Source organism: Lithobates pipiens, unplaced genomic scaffold (genome assembly GCF_037356315.1).
Source record: "Lithobates pipiens isolate NorthernLeopardFrog02 unplaced genomic scaffold, aLitPip1_a1.2 Scaffold_30, whole genome shotgun sequence".
Taxonomy (NCBI): domain Eukaryota; kingdom Metazoa; phylum Chordata; class Amphibia; order Anura; family Ranidae; genus Lithobates; species Lithobates pipiens.
This window is the reverse complement of record NW_027507791.1, coordinates 72,394,019-72,415,425: the sequence shown is the minus strand read 5'-3', so window position 1 is coordinate 72,415,425 and position 21,407 is coordinate 72,394,019.

The following is a 21,407-nucleotide window of genomic DNA, read 5'->3' as shown; positions in this document are numbered from 1 at the left end:
TCGGTGGTGATTTTGGTCAGGAAGTCCAAAACGGACCAGTTGGGTAGAGGGGTGCGGGTAACATTGTTTCGGGGGACGGACCCTAGTTTTTGTCCGGTGGAGGCTTTAAGGGTTTATTTGGAGGTTCGCCCGGACCGGGACGGGGTGTTATTCATGCATGCGGATGGTTCGTGCCTTTCGCGGTTTCAATTTACGGCAGTGTTGAGGAAGTGTTTGCGGAGCGGGGGTTTGTCTCCGGGAGAGTATGCTGCTCATTCCTTCCGGATAGGGGCGGCCACGGAGGCAGCTAGATGGGGATTGCCGGAAGAGGTTATTAAGCAAATTGGGAGGTGGGAGTCTCGGAGGTATCGGCTTTATGTGCGACCGCACCTCGTGTAAAAGGGGTGGGAGTATGGTCATTGGAGTGGTCGACTATATGTTTTTGGTTGTTTTGGGTTGGGTTGGTTAATTTTTGGTTATGTCATTTCAGAGCCGGGATGTCTCATTTGGATTTTGGGACATTCTTTTGTGTTCTGGGGGGCTAGACGGGCGGATGTAAGGCCGGACGGCAGGCAACTCAGACTGTCCAGGGATGAAGGCCGGGTTCGATGGATTGGCATCCCGGGACTGATGTGGCACAGGGTGGTGTCAGAGGTTCATCGCTATGCGGGCCTGGATCGGGCACCGGACGTACTGGTCCTACATGTGGGAGGTAATGACTTGGTTGTCAGGCCGATGCGCAACATCATTAAAGACATACGGTGGGACTTCCTCAGGCTTCGTACTGCCTTCCCGGACATGATTATTGTGTGGTCCGATATTGTGGCCCGCATGTCTTGGAGGGGGGCCCGGTCTTGTGAGAAGATTAATAGGGCCCGGATTAAGGTGAACAAAGAGGTGGGGAGGTTTGTTGCCCGGAATGGTGGTATTGTGGTGAGGCATTGGGAGTTGGAAGTGGAGACGTGGAGGTATTTACGGGGGGATGGTGTCCACCTTAACCCAATCGGGATTGACCTGTGGGCTTTGGGTTTGGAAGATGGCATTGGCAGGGCTCTGCAGGTGTGGCGGCAGGCACAAGGGTGAGGTGTCACTCTTGTGCTGCTGTGGCGGTAGGGTCCTTGACGGCTGGTATGCAATCTATCTGTTCCAAATTAGGTTTTGGTAAAGTTAGGACCCATCATGGGTATGGAGTCCTCCCGGGTGGTCTGGCGGCTGGCCAGACTGACGGGCTAATAAGTTGGGGGTCTGTGGTCAATTGGTAAGTCCCCGAGGCAAGTTGGCGGCTGGGGACGAATGCCATAAAAAGTTGGGATTACAGGCTCAAGTTGAAATGGGGTCGTCAGGGATCAACAACTGTTTATCTGATGAGCTGGTTTTGGTTACAAGAAAATATATGGTAAAATAAAATGGTTACAGAAGTTTTAAAGAAAAAGTTTTAGTTTGGTTTATTGTTTAAATAAAGGCCTGGAAAGGCCATTTACATCCAGCAGGTGTCTGTGTCATTTTTTATAAGAAAAGGTATAAAAGGGGTGTACATGTATGGATTGGCGTAGTAAGGTATCTGGCTACCTTGTCAAGACATGTACGTAGCTGTAGTGCAACGTAAGCGTAGGACATACATGACAGGGTGCAAGGCTTACGCAGGGGAATGGTACGAGGGGTTAAGAATGTTACAAGGCTTACCTGATTGGAGGATGGTGTAAGAGGGGGTGGAGTAGAGTTGATGTGAAGGCACGTGAGTCTAGGAGGGTCAGCAGTCTGGAGCAGCAGGACAGGAGGAACGTTCCCGCCCGCCCGCCCTGTTAATGGGGAGGGTTGGTTGGATATGGGGTGACCATGAGTACGCGTGGCGGTAGGGTCCTTGACGGCTGGTATGCAATCTATCTGTTCCAAATTAGGTTTTGGTAAAGTTAGGACCCATCATGGGTATGGAGTCCTCCCGGGTGGTCTGGCGGCTGGCCAGACTGACGGGCTAATAAGTTGGGGGTCTGTGGTCAATTGGTAAGTCCCCGAGGCAAGTTGGCGGCTGGGGACGAATGCCATAAAAAGTTGGGATTACAGGCTCAAGTTGAAATGGGGTCGTCAGGGATCAACAACTGTTTATCTGATGAGCTGGTTTTGGTTACAAGAAAATATATGGTAAAATAAAATGGTTACAGAAGTTTTAAAGAAAAAGTTTTAGTTTGGTTTATTGTTTAAATAAAGGCCTGGAAAGGCCATTTACATCCAGCAGGTGTCTGTGTCATTTTTTATAAGAAAAGGTATAAAAGGGGTGTACATGTATGGATTGGCGTAGTAAGGTATCTGGCTACCTTGTCATGTCTTTGTACTTTGTGCTTGTCTTCTGCAAACTGAATGCGGGCCTTCTTGTGCATCATCTTTAGAAGAGGCTTCTGGGACGACAGCCATGCAGAACAATTTGATGCAGTGTGCGGCCTATGCTTTGAGCACTGACAGGCTGACCCCCCAGCCCTTCAACCTCTGCAGTAATGCTGGCAGCAATCATACATTTATTTCCCAAAGACAACCTCTGGATATGACGCTGAGCACATGCACTCAACTTCTTTGGTCGACCATGGCGAGGCCTGTTCTGAGTGGAACCTGTCCTGTTAAACCGCTGCCGCAGCTCAGTTTCAGTGTCTTGGCAATCTTCTTATAGCCTATGCTATCTTTGTGTAGAGCACCAATTCTTTTTTTTCAGATCCTCAGAGAGAACTTCTAGTGACCAGTATGAAAGAGTGAGAGTGATAACCCCAAATGTAACACACCTGCTCCCCATTCACACCTCAGACCTTGTAAGACTAATGAGTCACATGACACCGGGGAGGGAAAATGGCAAAGTGGGCCCAATTTGGAAATTTGCACTTAGAGGTGTACTCACTTTTGTTGCCAGTGGTTTAGACATTAATGGCTGTGTGTTGAGTTATTTTGAGGGGACAGCAAATTTACACTGCTATACAAGCTGTACACTCACTACTTTACATTGCAGCAAAGTGTCATTTCTTGGGTGTTGTCACATGAAAAGATATAATAAAATATTTACAAAATTGTGAAGGGTGTACTCACTTTTGTGAGATACTGTAGTATATACACCCACTATGTTTTCAAAAGTATTGAGACACCTGTCTTTACACACAAATGAACTTGAATGACATCCCAGCCTGGCAGCGGGGGAAGGAGGAGGGGGGCCAAACTTCATACTGATTTCGCCGTGGATAGATCTCTTGGAAGTAGAGATGGGTACCTATTAAAAATGTACCCACTCACCCCTCACCCTGATAGGTGCCAAGGAGGGGGGGGCAAATAAGCAGAGCTTGCTTTTTTGGGTGGAACTTTGCTTTAAGGCATCAGCATACCAAGAAATTTTGAACAATTTCATGCTCCCAAATTTGTGGGAACAGTTTGGGGATGGCCCCTTCCCGTTCCATCATGACCGCCCACCAGTGCACAAAGCACTGCAGCCCATCGAAACAGATAGGATACAGCAGCAGAAGACCACACTGGGTGCCACTCCTGTCAGCTAAGAACAGGAAACTGAGGCTACAATTCCCACAGGTTCACCAAAATTGAACAATAAAAGATTGGAAAAACATTGCCTGGCCTGATGAGTTTTGATTTCAGCTGTGACATTCAGATGGTAGAGTCAGAATTTGAAATAAACAACATGAAAGCATGGATCCATCCTGCCTTGTATGAATGGTTCAGACTTGTGGCGGTGGTGTAATGGTGTGGGGGATATTTTCTTGGCACAATTTGGTCCTCTTAGTACCAACTGAGCATTGCCACGGTTCACCTGAGTATTGTTGCTGACCATGTCTGACCTTTAGGACTACAGTGTGCCCATCTTCAGATGGTTATTCCAGCAGGATAATGCACCATGTCACAAGCTCAGATCATCTCACCACTGGTTTCTTGAACATGACAATGAGTTCATTGTAATCCAATGGCCTCCACAGTCACCAGATCTCAATCCAAATGAGCACCTTTGGCATGTGATGGAAGGGAGATTCAAATTCAAAGAGACAAAGTGTCAACAACTGCGTGATGCTATCATGTAAATATGGACCAAAATCTCGGAGGAATGTTTCCAGAACCTTGTTGAATCTATGCCATGATGAATTAAGGCAATTCTGAAGGCAAAAGGGGGTCCAACCCGGTACGAGCGAGGTGCACCTAATAAAGTGTCTGGTGAGTGTATACATAAATATTGTAGAGTAATTTGTGAAGCATGCATACATGAATGTGTTTTACAGATGGTATAATGATACATGATCGGAATGTGACACACCTTTTTTGAGTTCTCCTTATCAGAAACCTTTTTTCTTTACAGATGGTATTGCATACATAGTTGAAGTTGAACTGTACAATGACAGAAGCTGACAGATTCATATATACAGTACAGTAATAAGTGAATGGCTGCTGTATTTCCCCTCGGTGGAGACAGGTGCAAGACTATTTCTACATACATGTATTCTCGATTTGTGCAATAGAGGGAAAATGGTCAAAGACGGATTGGGAAGGGGCTTAGTTCCGGGATTAGCATGAGACAGTGGGTAATTATTGAGTGGCGTTGCCTCAGCACTGATTAATATCTGCAAGGTTTTTCCTTCCTTCAGAGGAAAGCATTGATAAAGATGAAGCATGCTGCTCAATGTCCTCTATGCAGCATAAAAAAACAACACATTTCAATCTAACAGGATCAGATCCCTCTTTGATCACAATCTGTTACCTAGATGCCTTTTCAAATTAATCAGTCCTCCTGTTTGTTTAGCTGCAGCCAGTTTGTACTTCGAAATTAATAAATGTACTGAGAGCCACGTAATACATAATTACATTGTACAGTTTAATCTCGACACAATAATAATTTTGACCTTCGACTCTCGGTTCAGCTATGGTTGTTGCGATGCGGCTCCTGCTAAACAGTTCATCTTAACTGACTGCGCAAGAGCTATGCCGCTAAAAACTGCACCAGTAAATGTACTGAGAGCCACATAATACATAATTACTTAGCGCAATTTAATCTCTACATAATAATAATTTTGACCTTAGACTTTAGGTTCGCCTATGGTTGTTGCAATATGGCTGCTGCTAAACAGTTCATTTTCACTGAATGCACAAGAGCGATGTTGCTAAAATCTGTACCCTAAGCGTAATGAGTCCACCAATTTAGTCCTCCGAAATGAGCTTTGGTGGACTAAATTGTAAACACTAGCACTTACTGTACACACAGTGGTCACATGATCAGAAGCCAGTCCAGCTACCGATAATTGACCCGGACGGAGAGCTGTCTTTGACAGCTTGGTCTTTGTGTTGAGCATGTACACTGAGCGCACTCTCTGCACATGAACATCGGCCACCCAGAGAGGCATATGTGCAGAATGTGGGTGTTCAAGCTCACCCTTTTACTGATGCTGGATATGTGTTTGGTGATTGTAAAGGGGCTAAAGTATATCTAAACCGAAGAACAAAAAGATAATCAATAATCAGAAGTGATGGCTGCATTTGTTTTTCTCTTTATTCAAAATTAAAATAAAAAGTGCAAACTCTAGACTCAGTGAATCCTTTTTTTCTGCATTGGAAGGACTAACTGTGCTGGGCTTTGCATATTTGTATGTACAGTTACCCCCTCAGGAGATACTGGATAGGATGGGTCTTCTGTTCTCCTGGGTTAAGCGCACAAAGGGAGCAATATCACAGAAATCACTGAAGGCAAAAGCAAGTACACTAATGATGCTGTATCAGACAGCAAACACCAACCAAATTAGGGAAGGCAGAACTTATTATATTGTCACACAGTATGATACAGGCCTGAAAATGTTTGTGCAATAGTAGTAATGTTGCACAACATACGGTAAGACCAGTCGTTTTTTTTTTTTAAAACAAAACCTCAACAAAGATTGTTGACCATAATGGACTTTTTAGGCATAGATATAATATAATGAGAAAAAAATACAAAAAAGAGGGAAAAAACAAGGGGGGGAGTAAATAATTTAAAACAATTTTTTATTTTTCTAAAAAAGAAAGACAAACCAGGTCTCAATATTTCTTATCCTGTCTAACGTATTAGAGGTACATCACACTTATATATATTTCTGTACATATCCAACATAAGAATATTAAAGGAAGATTAACCATCAATACAAAAGATAATTTGTGTGGACATGATAACAATTAAGAATCAGCGCAAAGATATTTAGGTGCTCTACATGTTTCGCTTTCATCATAACGCTTCATCAGGAGCTTATCATTTTTATTCCTTTTGGATAAACGAAGAAAAAGGAAAATAAGGTGTCTACAGAAGTAGAATGGTATTATAGTCAAAATATCATATATAGTAGTAAATCCCACAAATGAACAAAGAACTCCAGGCATATATGTATATAAGGCAGGAAGAGAGGATACTATAAGCCGTAATCTTCCCCCAAATTCAATCAAGAGTTCCAAAGTGTCCTTCCACTGAGTCCAATCAGGAATTCAGAGTATCCTTGAGGGAGAGGGGGAGCAAAAGCATCCCTCAATGATCTCCACACCTCAATAACTGGGCTGTTGTGACGTGGCATGTGTATTTTTTCTGTAATGTTTCCCCAGGACCACCCTGTGGCAGTTACACACCAAATCTAAGACCAGTAGTTAGTAGTGGGCATAGAATAATTCTATGCACTAGAATCAGCATAAACAGTAATAATGCCACCGTGATTGCAGCAATGGACTTGATTAAATTGAGGTGACTGTGCTGGCAATGTGCATTAAGGGAGGTACCTTTAATTGAAGCCGTCTGATCATTTGGCTGTATGCAGCATCCCTCCAGGATGCATTGTTCTTTGGGTTTCTTTTCACTAAGGGGTTATGCAGTGGGGGTCCTGCCCCTTTTTTGCCTTGCCTCCTGGTCACCCACCTACCCTCAGCTCCCAGGGATAACCTCTGCTGTGGTCACTTGTAGGGTTGCCATCCCTTTAAACCTGGACACATATGAATTACACAGGTTCTGAGGCCAATTTATTGCAGATAAGGCACCAAGTGAGTTTAAATACCATCTTAATCAGCCACAAAACTTGTGTAATTAATATATGTTCGGGTTTAAAGGGATGAAGTGGCAACCCTAGTCACTCGCAGCATTTGAGATCCAGGTGCCGTTTCTTTTAATTGTTCCATGTGGTCGCATGCACATACAAACCAACTGCTGCTGGCTCCTGATGAAATGGGCGTTGTCCCACGAAATGCATAGAGATTACAGTGTCTGCAAATGAATTATGATTCACAAATTATGTTGGCATCTTGAATGTACATTGGTGAAACGGTGACCTTACTTTTACACAATGAATGTGAACATGTACCTGTTATTTTTTATGTAAATTGAAATAAATTTTGCAGTTTTATTCATTTGCTGTACTATTTACTGAGCACCACTCTTAAAAGTCCATTGGGCAAATTGTCTTTACTGGTTGAACTTTAATCAAAATAGTAGGAAAGGCAGGAGGTGGCTTGTAGAATGGCATTATAGGGGGTAGTCCATTATTGTGTCCTTTAAGAAGAATTGGTGCACTTAACAGCAGTCTCGATAAACCAGCATTGGAGCAGTATGAGTGCAATATAGGTGCTATATACTAGGTGTCCTGCTTCTAGTAGCTCAGTCTCTGCTATCAGTAGGTGTATAATATTCAGTGAGTTCTCTCACCAGTCCCTGCAGTACAGCTGCAGATTTCCACTGTAGAAAGGAGCCCCTTTGCCTCCACATTGATGACTCTGGCGACCAGCTATGGAAGAGAGGAAGGTGAAAGGCTGCTCTGGTTCCCCAGCAGGAACAGCGGTATTGATAAGATCACAGTGGTCTGTGCAGTGTTGCCCCTGGTGTCACTGTCCTGGGGCCTCAGGCTTCGGTCCCCAATGGTCTGGCTTCTTGCAGATAAGTGGGCACACAAGCAGATGTGCTTACATAGACTCCGGTGATGCCAAGAAGAAGCAGTCTTTTGTGTAGTCCAGTAAAAGCTGATTCTCCACTCTCCCTTTTTTTCTGTGTTTTCTGGGAACTGTAGTGTATAGGGTCCATTAGTCACATTCTATGGTTGCTGTCCCGGACTTCAATTCCCATGACCCTTGGCATTCTGCATAGAAGTCTATAGGATATATTTGCTGCTTGGAGGGGGTAGTGCAGCACAACATCCATATATCATATCAGGAGAAAGTGAAAGTAAACTGATTGTAAAGAATGCAATATTGCCTTCATGTCTCTGTAGTCTAGCACCTGGCTACATATATTTTAGTTTTTCCAGCTTTTTCACTGCCCAGTGAATCTGTAAAAGCTGCAAGACCCTCGGGCTGTTGGATTCCATCTTTTCCTAACTAATTTTGAATGTGATTTCCTGGCTATATTATGAGCGCAACTTCTATGGTTCAAGTGAAGAGCAATATCCTATTTAACCACTTCAGCCCCGGACCATTTTGCTGGTCAAAGACCAGACCACTTTTTTGCGATTCGGCACTGCGTCGCTTTAACTGACAATTGCGCAGTCGTGCGACGTGGCTCCTAAACAAAATTGACGTCCTTTTTTTCCACAAATAGAGCTTTCTTTTGGTGGTATTTGATCACCCCTGCGGATTTTATTTTTTTTTATAAACAAAAATAGAGCGACAATTTTGAAAAAAACACATTATTTTTTACTTTCTGTTATAATAAATATCCCCCAAAAATATATAAAAAACATTTTTTTCCCTCAGTTTAGGCCGATACGTATTCTTCTACATATTTTTGGTAAAAAAAATCGCAATAAGCGATTATTGATTGGTTTGCGCAAAAGTTATAGCGTTTACAACATAGGGGATAGTTTTATGGTATTTTTATTAATATTTTTTTTTACTAGTAATGGCGGCGATCAGCAATTTTTATTGTGACTGCGACATTATGGCGGACACATCGGACATTTTTGACACATTTTTGGGACCATTGTCATTTATACAGCAATCACTACTATATAAATGCAGTGATTCCTGTGTAAATGACACTGGCAGTGAAGGGGTTAACCAGTGGGTGGCAGTGTAGGGGTTAAGTGTTCCTAGGGGTGTGTTACTAACTGTGGGGGGCTGGGCTTTAATTTAGTGAACACTGATCTCTGCTCCAATCACATGGAGCAGAGATCAGCGTCACTAGTTGCTAGGCAGAACGGGGAAATGCTGTTTACAACGGCATTTCCTTGTTCAGCCACCCCGTGAGATGATCGCTGGTATGCCCGTGACGTTTGAGTCAGCGGGACCCGCGACCGGACTCACGGTGGCCCCGACCAGCATGCAAGCGCTCCGGCGGTGGCGCGCTCACGATGGCAGGGTGGCATTAAAGATTGGACGTACCTGTATGCCAATATGCCTGCCCGTGCCATTCTGCCGACAATCATCGGCGTGCGTTAGTCGGGAACCGGTTAATATGGTTTTTGTTTTCTTTTATTCTGTTTTTTTTCCCCTTTATTTTTACCTGTTGATCTTGCCAGTGACACATTTTCTGTTCCAAGGTGACAACGCTCACCTTACTGTATCTTTAGAAAAGCAAAGTTGTCACCCTAGGACAGGAAGTGTGTTAGGATTACAAACCATGGGAAAGGCAAATGAGGTAAGCACCGCCCCGAAGGCTTTCCGGTGAGATCTTCAGATGCCAAAAAATCCTGGATGCCTGCCTCTGTCCGCAAACCCCATATGCAGGTAGAAAACAAAAAGATGGCAGGGCTTCCAGAGAATAAAAACAACTCCTATTATTGCGCAAGAATGGGAATGAAAGACATGCCACACAAACTCAACCCACAGAGGGTCAGCAGAAAAGTTTCACACTCCTGTGCTTAATCCTTGCCGGATTACAAACCATATTCCCCTCTCCTCTTCTTCTTAGCATGAGGAGGATGTGTTTTGCAGTTAACAGAAGAAAACTGGAAAAGATAACATTGCGTGAGATTTTAATTCAAAGAACATGATGTTACAGGCATACTGGATTTCTGGTATGATCCACAGGTAATTTTCTATACCTGCTGAAAATTTATATATACTATAAAAAAAAAGAAAACGTAATGACCACATCAAAGGAATGTTACATTTTTCAAGATTTTTCAAGATTTGTGGAATGAGCAAGAAAAGATGATCATAAGCTAAAATGCACAGTTCAGTTAAGTACATATTGGTAACTTGACCCAAACATCTGTAGAATATTTTTTGTCCCTAAGGTATACTAAGTATTGTAGAGATATGCTGCCCTCTACTGTCTGTATTTGTAAATAACTCTTCTCCTAATATGACAAGGTTATTTATGTACATCACTTCCTGTCTCTGCATAGTTAGGTTAGAAATCCCAGAAGAAGGAAGTGGAAAGAGAGACAGAGGAGTTGAAATCACATGGAAGAACTGTTGCTATTCTAGATCAGAAGCAGGGATTATTAGACATGTGTTCCTACGTTAATAGTTTACTATTTTTGCCCATAACATCTGGGTGTATTTATGTATACAGTTACTTGAAAAGGTATTCATACCCCGTGAATTTTTTTTCACAGCCAAAAACATAAATGTATTTTATTGGGATTTTCTGTGATAGACCAACACAAAGTTTCACATAATTGTGATGTGGAAGGAAAATTACAAATGGTTTTCACATTTTTTTACAAATAAATATCTGAAAAGTGTGGCGTGCATTTGTATTCAGCTCCCTTTACTCTGATACTCCTAACTAAATTCTAGTGGAACCAATTGCCTTCAGAAATCACCTAATTAGTAAATAGAGTACACCTGTGTGTAATTGAATCTCAGTATAAATACAGCTGTTCTGTGAAGCCCTCATAGGTTTGTTAGAGAACCTTAGTGAACAAGCAGCATCATGACGGCCAAGGAACACACCAGACAGGTCAGGGATAAAGTTGTAGAGAAGTTTAAAGCAGGGTTAGGTTATAAAAAATATACCAAGCTTGCAACAGTGCACTGTTCAATCTATCATCCAAAAATGAGAAGAGTATGGCACAATTGCAAGCCTACCAAGACATGGCAGTCCACCTAAAATGACAGGCAGGGCAAGGAGAGCATTATTCAGAAAAGCAGCCAAGAGGCCCATGGTAACTCTGGAGGAGCTGCAGAGATCCACAGCTCAGGTGGGAGAATCTGTCCACAGGGCATCTATTAATCGTGCCCGCCACAAATCTGGCCTCTATGAAAGAGTGGCAAGAAGAAAGCCATTTTTGAAAGAAAGCCATAAGATGTCCTGTTTGCAGTTTGCGAGAAGCCATGTGGGGGATACAACAAACATATGGGGGAAGGTGCTCTGGTCGGATGAGACCAAAATTTAACTTGTTGGCCTAAAAGCAAATTGCTGTGTGTGATGGGAAACTTACACTGCACATCACCCTGGACACACCATCTCCACCGTGAAACATGGTGGTGTCAGCATCATCTTGTGAGGATGCTTTTCTTCAGCAAGGACAGGAAAGCTGGTCAGAGTTGAGTTGATGGGAAGATGGAAGGAGTCAAATACAGGGCAATCTTAGAAGAAAACCTGTTAGAGTCTGCAAAAGACTTGAGACTGAAATGGAGGTTCACCTTCCAGCAGGACAACAGCCCTAAACATACAGCCAGAGTTATAATGTTATGGTCAGGGGTGGACTGACAACTCATGGGGCCCCCGGGCAATAGGAGATTATGGGGCCCCCAGGCAATCACAGATTATGGGGCCACACAGTATATACACACACACAGTATACACAGACATGTTTCTATTGGCTGAGAAGGTACTGGAGAGGTGGGGCAGCTATAATCTTGGAATTTTTAGACCAAAAGGATGTCGGTAAGGCACATTTCAAAGACAGATGTAAAAAAAAACGCAAATTTTTTACATACCGTCCCTGGTTTTACTGAGTCTGGCAACCCTGATGGGGCCCCCTAATGGCATGGGGCCCTCGGGCAGTGCCCGAGTAGCCCAATGGTGAGTCCGCCCCTGGTTATGGTTTAAATCAGTGGTTTCCAAACTGCAGCCCGGGGGTATTATTAACTGCTTGCTTTTATCTGGCTCTTGGGGCATTATTCCCCTCACTATCCACAACAGTGAGGCATAGTTCCTGCCACTGACACCAACAATGAGGCATTATTCCTCCCATTGACACCAATAATGGTGAACTCTTCCTCCTACTAATACCAACAATGCTGCATTATTACTCCCCTAATACCAATCATTGGGCATTGTTTACTGTTTAACTCTACCTCCAGGCTGCGGCTCTTTAACCATGTGATTGGCTGTGTTCAATCACAGCCGGTCACATGTAAATACGGAGATGCCGGTAATTGGCACCCCTCTCCTCACACTGACAGAGAGTGAGGAGAGGAGAGACGATCAGCAGCATCTCCTCACAGAGAACATTTAGGGATGTAATCACAGCACTGATCATCAGTGCCCTGATTACAATTAAGTGCCAGCAATGCCAGCAATGCCACTGCCAGCAATCAGTGCCCACAAGTGCCAGAAATAAGTGCCCACAAGTGCCAGCAATCAGTGGCCATCAGCGATGCCAGTCAGTGCTGGCTATCAGTGCTGCCCATCAATGCTCATCACTGCGGTCCATCAGTGCCGCATATCCGTGCCACCTATCTGTGCCCACCAGTGCTGCCTATCTGTGCCCACCAGTGCCACCCATCTGTGCCCACCAGTGCCACCCATCAGTGCTGCCTATCAGTGCTTATCAGTGCCACATATCAGTGCCCATAAGTGCTTCATATCCGTGCCTCCTGATCAGTGCCACCTAATCAGTGCCCATAAGTGCCACCTCATCAGTGCTGACTCATCAGCGCCCATCAGTGAAGGAGAAAAATTACTTATTTACAAAATTTACTGACAGAAACTAAGAAAAACTATATTTTTTCAAAATTTTGGGTCTTTTATTTTTTTTTGAAAAAAATAAAAAAATCCAGGAGTGATTAAATACCACCAAAAGAAAGTTATATTTGTGAGAATAAAATGATTAAAAAAATTCACATGGTCACAGTGTAGCATGGGCACGCAAATGTCATTCAAAGTGTAACATCACTGAAAGCTGAAAAATGGCCTGGGCAAGAAGAGGGTGTAAGTGCCCTGTATTGAGGTGGTTAAATAAATTAATTGCTCAGAGAACTTTCATTATACAGGCCGAAGGTGAAACCAATTTGCTTCTTGTTTCATTTCACTGTTAATTGTTTGTCTCCAGATCTTGTGAATTTTTCAGCATGACTTGACAGAGCATTCTTGTCAGAGGTCTCTGTAGCCAGTGAAATTGCTAATAATCATCAAGTGGTTTATTGGGTGTGAAGTACATTCAAGTAATGTCAAGCTTCTGTGAGAAAAGGTGCCTAAGTTCACAAATGGTGGCGGTGACGGCTCTGAAAATAGCAACCAGCGATGAAGAGGGTCGCACAGCCGCGCGTGTGAAAAGTCTTTTGGGGCTGGTGAAGGATACAAATGCTTTATTGTCTTCTTTTGTTTACTTTATGTTCATTGTAGGCTGAAAAAGAGACAAGGCCTTCCACATATTTTCCCGCCTGAGGCCTAGTTTTCTCAAGAAAAAAACACAGCCTCCAGTCAGTTATGTCTTCCATAGTCACTGTTATTCTATGAGACTGATTTTACTAAGTGTTTAATAAGCCATTTCACAATGACTTGTCAGTCTCTCATGATGGCAGCACTTGATTGCTTGTCATACGTAATTGTCTTTATTGTAGAAATGTGCTAAATTGTTGTGTTAAAAATCTATTTAGTATTTATAAAGAGGGGCATGTGATTAGCAACCATATTTAGGTATGCTGTGGCAGTCAAGTTAAATGCAAAGCTAGGGTTGCCCCCTTTTCTTCAAACCAAACCTAAACGCTTTAGTGGCACATGGAATTTTTTTTGTAGCATACATCATAGGGTTGAAAAAGACCTGAGACAGCTTTGGGTGTCCCAAGAAGAGTAGTGATGCGGTGCACACAGCATGCCATGGTAAACAGTGGGTGTGGCCAAATTGCATTAACAACTTGCCCTCCGGAAGATTTGTCCCCTTTATGGCCGGGCCATTTTTTGTTATACAGCACTGTGTTACTCTAACTGACAATTGTGCAGTCATGCGACGATGTACCCAACGACGATGCAGCAAAGTCTCTGGCCTTGTCCAGTCTAATGAGAACTTTCCAAGCCAAAGATAGCTGACATCCTTCTGTATATGGTGGGTTGTGAGGCATAGTGGGTGTAAGGTGGACAAAGTTATTGGGCACCAGACACTTCTTGGATGTAAAAAGGTTTTTATTTCTCTTAACAGTTCTTTTTGTATTTTTGGGGGAAAGAGGGTTAGGGCTAGGACACCCTTAGATAGTTGCAAATTCAATTGGCAAACTCTGAGACTTCAATAAGATTACAGCCGTGCAGGGAAAGGCTCCAGCAAGAAGCCACATCTGCGTTTGCAGGAATGCTGTCTCCTATGGTAACAGTCTTTAAGAGTTCCTAACTCAAATTTATCAGTGCTTTCAGCTCCACTACAACTGCCTCTTGTAGTTCTTCAACACTGAGCTCCCGGTCTCTCACTAGACCCTCTGATTCACTGACTCTGAATCCCTTGAGCTCATCCAAGGTTTGCGGTGGTATCTCCCTCAAGCGCCACCGCTGCTTTTCTGCTGGGTCCCTAGCTTGGCACTCCAGATAGTTCTCAAGCTTCACCCCTGCTAACTGGCGAGGTCCCCGGCTTGACTCACAAGGCGGCTCTGCAAGCATCTCCTCCGCGGGTTGGGTCCCTGGCTTGATCACCACCTGAAGTTGCCCGATTCCTGGTCCCTGGTAAAGTTAGTTGGTCCCTTTGTGGCAACAGCTTCCCTTCTACCTCTGACCACTGACAGGTTCCCTGGCTGGCAGAACCATCACTTCTGGTTGGACTTCAAGCCACAATCCCAACCCTGCGCTGCTCTATTCACTTCTGGGTAGGCCCTTTCACAGCCTAGCACCCAGATACCCCCCGGGATAGGCCCAATCTCTGGCCTAGCAGGCCGGGGCATATGACACACATCCACCCAGACAGCTGTCCAGGTGGCACAGAACATAGATCACCTGACCTTGTCCGAATATATATGTTCTCCCATCAGGCCAAGGGATTCAAGAAAACCCCTGCCCATTAGCTGAGATACCCCATATACTCATAACCTGACCTTGGCTTGCCCTTCTCATATCTAGTACCTCGTGGTAGAAGAGCAAAGTGCAACAAGGCCAAACTTAAAGAGAAATCAATAGATCTCTATCAATCGACCAAGATAGCTACTCTTGGCAAGTAAATTTGTGAGGAGCTCCCTGACTAAATCCCAGGGAGATACACAAATCAAATGTATGTCCATTTTTTCCCACAAAAAGAGCTTTCTTTTGGTGGTATTTGATCATCTCTGCGGTTTTTATTTCTTGCACTATAAACAAAAAAAGACTGTGAATTTTTAAAAAAAAAACAATATTTTTTTACTTTCTGCTATAAAACACATCCAATAAAAAAAAATCGAATTTCTTCATCAATTTAGGGCAATATGTATTCTGCTACATATTTTTGGTAAAAAAAAAAATCACAATAAGCGCGTATTGATTGGTTTGTGCAAACGTTATAGCATCTACAAATGATAGGATATTTGTATTTATTTTTTATTTATTTATTTTTACTAGTAATGGCAGTGGTCAGTGACTTATAGCAGGACTGCGATATTGCGGTGGACAAATCAGACACTGACACTTTTGACATTTTTTGGGGACCAGTGGCACTAATACAGCGATCAGTGCTAAAAAATATGCACTGTCACTATACTAATAACTCCTGTGGCACATCATGGTGATTGGTGGTGCAGTGTGTCAGTCTCACACACCGCTACACTGATCTCGGAGGCTCTTTATCACGTGATCAGCCGTGTCCAATCATGGCTGATCACGATGTAAACAGGAAAAGCCATTGATCGGCTTTTCCTCACTTTCCTCACAGACGCGAGTAGAGGAGAGCTGATCGGTGGCTCTCCTGACAGGGGGGGTCTGCGCTGATTGTTTATCCGCGCAGCCTCCCCCTTGGGTGCCCACACTGGACCACCAGGAAAGCCCCCAACATGTGGATGGCCAGGTACATTCCCCATGGCCATCCACATGTGCCCAAACTGTGCCCACAAATGGGCATTGACTGGCACCATAGAGTAATAAATGAATTGAGTAATGCCCAGCAATGCCAAATATCAGTGCCACCCATCAGTGTCCATCAGTGCCCACCCATCAGTGTCCATCAGTGCCCACCCATCAGTGCCCACCTATCAGTGCCCATCCGTGACACTTATCAGTGCCAACCATAAGTACCCAACAGTGCCATTTACGAGTGCCCATCAGTGCCATTTACGAGTGCCCATCAGTGCCACCTACGAGTGCCCATCAGTGCTGCCATATCAGTGCCTGTCACTGAAGAAGAAAATATACTTTTTACAAAAAAAATTAACAGAAACAAAGAAAAGCTTGTTTTTTTTCAAAATGTTTGCTCTTTTTTTATTTGTTGCGCAAAAAATAAAAATCGCAGAGGTGATCAAATACTGCCAAAAGAAAGCTCTATTTGTCATTCAAATTGTGACAGCGCTGAAAGCTGAAAATTGGCTTGGGTGGGAAGGTGTCTAAGTGTCTGGTATTGAAGTGGTTAAAGAAGACCTTCATTAAAATATTAATGGACTGCCCCTGCAGCTTCCCTAAGCAGCATAACCTCTTCTGAGCCTCAGCTTGGCACTGCCAGACATACAAGCCATTCACATGTTGGACGGCCAGCACAGCTTTTTGTTTTGCTGGCAAGAATACAGAGAGGAGGAGAGAGCTGGGAGGAAGTGTGGGCTGTGTTCTCTGCCTCCTCTCTGTACACCGGAGTTAACAGTGCACTCTCTTTCTTCTATCACAGGAGTTAACAGTGGATTGCTCTGATCAGGCTGTTGCTGCAGCACCTTGGGGTGCTCCATTTGAAAAACACTGAAACAGAGGAAGTGAGAAGAAGGGGAAGTTTAGAGGATTCACACCGGCCAGCTTCTGTCATCCTTATCCCTTTGAAATAGACTGACTCTGCACAAAGGGACCCATAGTCTGGTCTGAATAATTATTATTATTATACACGATTTATATAGCACCAACAGTTTATGCAGCACTTTACGTAGAGGGGGGAACACAATTACTGTACAGTTCAATACAGAAGGGACTGGAGGGCCTGCTTATAGAGCTTACATTCTAAAGGGAAGGGGCAGTGGTACAAAAGGTAATAGCTGCAGGGAATTATTTGATGGGGGTGGCTCGGGAACAGTTGTTAGGTGGCTATGCGATAGGCTTCCCTAAATAAGTGAGTTTTCAGGGATCTCCTAAAGGGGAACAGGTTAGGGGCTGATGGTATATACAGGGGTAGGGAGTTCCAGCGGATGGGAGAGGCTCTGGAGAAGTCCCGAAAGCGAGCATGAGAGGAGGTAACAAGGGAGCTAGAGAGCAGGAGGTCCTAGGGGGAGTGGAGGGAATGATTTGGGTGATATCTGCAGATGAGGTGGGTGATGTAGCTTTGGGCGATGTTGTAGATGGCCTTGTAAGTTGTGGTTAGCATTTTGAATTTTGTATGGTGGGGTAGGGGAAACCAGTGAAGGGATTGGCAGAAAGGGGCAGCAGTCACAGATCGACTAGTGAGGTGTATAAGTCTAGCAGCAGTATTCATAATAGACTGAAGGGGGGATAGCCTGCATAAGGGTAGGCCATTAAGGAGAGAGTTGCAGTGGTCAAGGCGGGAAATAATCAAAGAGTGAATAAGTTGCTTTGTGGTGTCATTAGTCAGGAAGGGTCAAATTCTAGAGATGTTGCAGAGGTTGAGGCAGCAGGATTTAGCCAGTGATTGGATGTGGGGGCTGAAGGAGAGGTCAGAGTCAAGGATTACACCCAGCACCCTGGCATGTGTGGAGGGACCAATGGTTGTTCTGTTAATCTTAATGGTAAAGTCATCGGGGTGACCGGGAAGGAGGAAATATAACAAGCTCAGTTTTAGAAAGATTGAGTTTGAGAAAGTGGTGTGACATCCATACCGAAATGTCATTCAGTATGTTTGAGATCCTTGATGGAGATCGAGGGGGTGAGTTGAGGAGTGGAGAGATAGATCTGGGTGTCATCTGCGTAGAGACGGTATTGGAAGCCATGGGAGGTTATCCACTGGCCCAGGGAAGAGGTATAGAGCGATAATAGAAGGGGCCCAAGGACGGAGCCATGAGGTACCCCAACAGAGAGAGGAAGAGGAGTGGAGGAGATGGAGTTGTAAGTGACACTGAAAGTGCGCTGAAATAGGTAGAAGGAGAACCAGGATAAAGCAGAATCACAGAGGCCAAGGGAGCCAAGGGAGTGTAGTTTGCTGAGGAGGAGCAGGTGGTCAACTGTGTTAAAGGCAGCAGAGAGGTCTAAGAGTATGAGTATGGAGTAATGGCCATTGGTTTTAGCAGTTAGTAGGTCATTGGTGAGTTTTAGTAGGGCAGTTTCAGTGGAATGTTGCAGATGGAAAGCGGACTGTAGGGGGTCGAGAAGGTTGTTGTCTATGAGGTAGCGACTCATTTGGTCATGGACAAGGTGCTCGTTGAGCTTAGAGGCAAATGGGAGCAGGGAGATGAGTCTTAAGTTAGTCAAACAGGTGAAGTCTAGTGAGAGTTTTTTAAGTATGGGGGTAACCAGTGCATGTTTAAGCAGGGAAGGAAAGGTGCCAGAGGAGAGGGAGAGGTTGAAGATGTGGGTTTGGGAGTTTAGGATAGAGCAGGAAGGTGGTCACGGTAATTTTGAGGGGACAGGGTCCAGGGAACAGGTGGTGAGATGGGGAATAATGTGCCCAAGTTTTAGGCAAACTGAAACCTGGACACATGATTCAAAACCCGGACTGTCTGGTTGAATCTCAGACAGGTGGCAACCTTATGCTAAGTTCACCTTTTACATAAACTGACAAGTGCAGTCAAGGGGCCCCAGTAGTTGAAAATACACTGTGTCATTTGTAAAAAATATTGTTTATTGTCAGACCTGTAGGCCTTTTCTGTCACTTATGAAGTCTGACTAAACTACTTCCAATGTTTGCATTACAATGTCCTGGGTGCTCATCCCCAGTATTGCGGGAGCAAGCGCGCTTCCTGATTCAAAAGCTGCACATGCACAGTTTGCCCACTCCCATCACCGCAAAAACTCTCCAGTCACACATCACCACCAGAATTCTCACACTGCCGTAGATTGTTTCAATAATTATATGCTCTAATTCTAAGCTACAACAAAATGGTCACTGAGCCTTATCACTTTATTTGTCCTCAAAGAAGGAGGCTCAGTAGTCCTTTCATTGTAGCCTAAGTCCTAGAAATAAACCAGTAAACATTGGGAGTATTTTTGGCAGGTTTCATGGGGGGGGGGGGGGGGCACGTGCAGGGGGGACTATTAATAGCTCAGTTTTAGAGAGAATTAGTTTAAGGAAGTGGTGCACCATCCATGCTGATATGTCAGTTAGTAATGGGAGAGGAGACTGAAGGAGTGAGGTGAGGAGTAGCCAGATAGATTTTGGTGTTATCGGCGTATAAGTGATATTGTAAGCCGAGGGCAGATATCAAGTGACTCTGGGAGGAGGTGTAAATAGAGAAGGTGCATGAAACAATATTTTTATAAATGGCAAAGGGTATTTTAAATTACTGGGATCCGTTGCATGGGCAAACATTTGTTTTATTGCATATTACCAATTCTTATTGTGCGTACACACGAGTGGAATGTCCGACAGAAAAAGTCTGACGGAAGCTCATCGGACTTTTTTTTACAAAAATTCTGACTGACCTAGAAATAGAACATGTTTTAAATATTTCCGACGGAACCAATTCCTATTAGGAAAACCGCTCGTCTGTATGCTGTTCCGATGGACCAAAAACAAGGAATGCTCTGAAGCAAGTACGAGGTGGAAGCTATTGGCTACTGGCTATGGAACTTCCTTTTTCTAGTCCCGTCGTACGTGCTGTTCGTCACCGTGTTCTTAGGGATCGGACTTTGGTGTGATCATGTGTATGCACGACAGTTTCAGCAAGAAACCCTTTCGGAAAAACCTTCGGAGTTTATTCTGACGGGAAAAACGGCACGTCCACACGACCGGTTTTCGCCGCCGCATTAGATGTGATATCTGCATTCATGCATTACATTTTTTTTTACTTTCTTTTGTTTATTTTCATCTGGTGATCACGCCAGTAAGTCTGTGGCTTTTTTAAAATAACAGTTCTCCAGCAGAATGTACTGGTTTAGAGATGAGACAAACCATAGCAAAGGTGCTTAAAATTATCGGCTTTGATTTATGTAAAACCTTTATCCCAAATGGAAAACAACAATGTTTATAAAGTATTATCTGGAGTTTGACTTCAATTTGTAAGTGTGTTTAACTGTCCAAGTACATCTAACATTCTCCTCCACCCAGGCTGACAATGCTGCTGTCCACTCTAATACAGGAGGTATACTATTGGTCAGATCACCAGGTGAAAACAGAGGGGGGGGGGGGGAGCCTAAGAAAATAAAACAAATGCAGCCACTGTTCTTGCCCTCCCTTATGTAAGAAGGTTGTGACCTCCTCAATACTCCTCTGGTGTGTTATGCTGCTTGACAGTGCCTCCACCTCCGACCATGTGGCCATATTTAGACAATGATGTCACCCACTATCTCCGCCCACTTTATTTACATTGCTGGGGATTCTCTGCCATGTTAGCAAATGGGGCCATGTGATTTAAGTGGTTGATGAAGACACAGCAGATGTGGTTGAAATAGTTGATGTATTTATTGTAAATTTTGGGAAGCTGTACGGAGAATAGGTCCAAATAGTATGGAATAAATAGATCAGCACTTCATATTTTTCTGTATTCATGATATTTTAACTAGCAATTTTAACTTTATAGCAAGACCCCCTATCCATAGCTCTCATCTGTGCACTCAGACCCCCCCCCCCCCTCATCCACAGCTCTCCCTTGTACACCCAGCGCCCTGTCATCTACAGCTGTCACCTCTGCACACCCCAACGCAGCCCCTCCATCCTCCTGTCCAAGGCTCATCACCCGTCTTCCACTGTAAAGTCCTTACAGTTCCTGGAATAGCTCTAGAGATTGGGAACTGGCTTTTTTGTCCCCAATACACTGCAGTGTGCATTGGCTGACTGGCTACTTTGATTTTCTTACTAGTCAACCTAGCAGAAGGGGAGTTTTGTACTCTTAGCTCTATGCTACAGGTCTACTAGGTAGAAGGGAGTTTGGCGAACAAGGACAGAAGCCAGCAGCTGCTAAAGTAGTTACACAAAAGGACCTGGGGCACCCACTAACAGATTCGGGGCATGTGCCCTGGGTGCCCAGTTTTAGCAGTGCTCCTAGCTGTAGATTAAAGCAACATATCAAGACAACAAGACAAAAATAACATATGTAAATGGTAC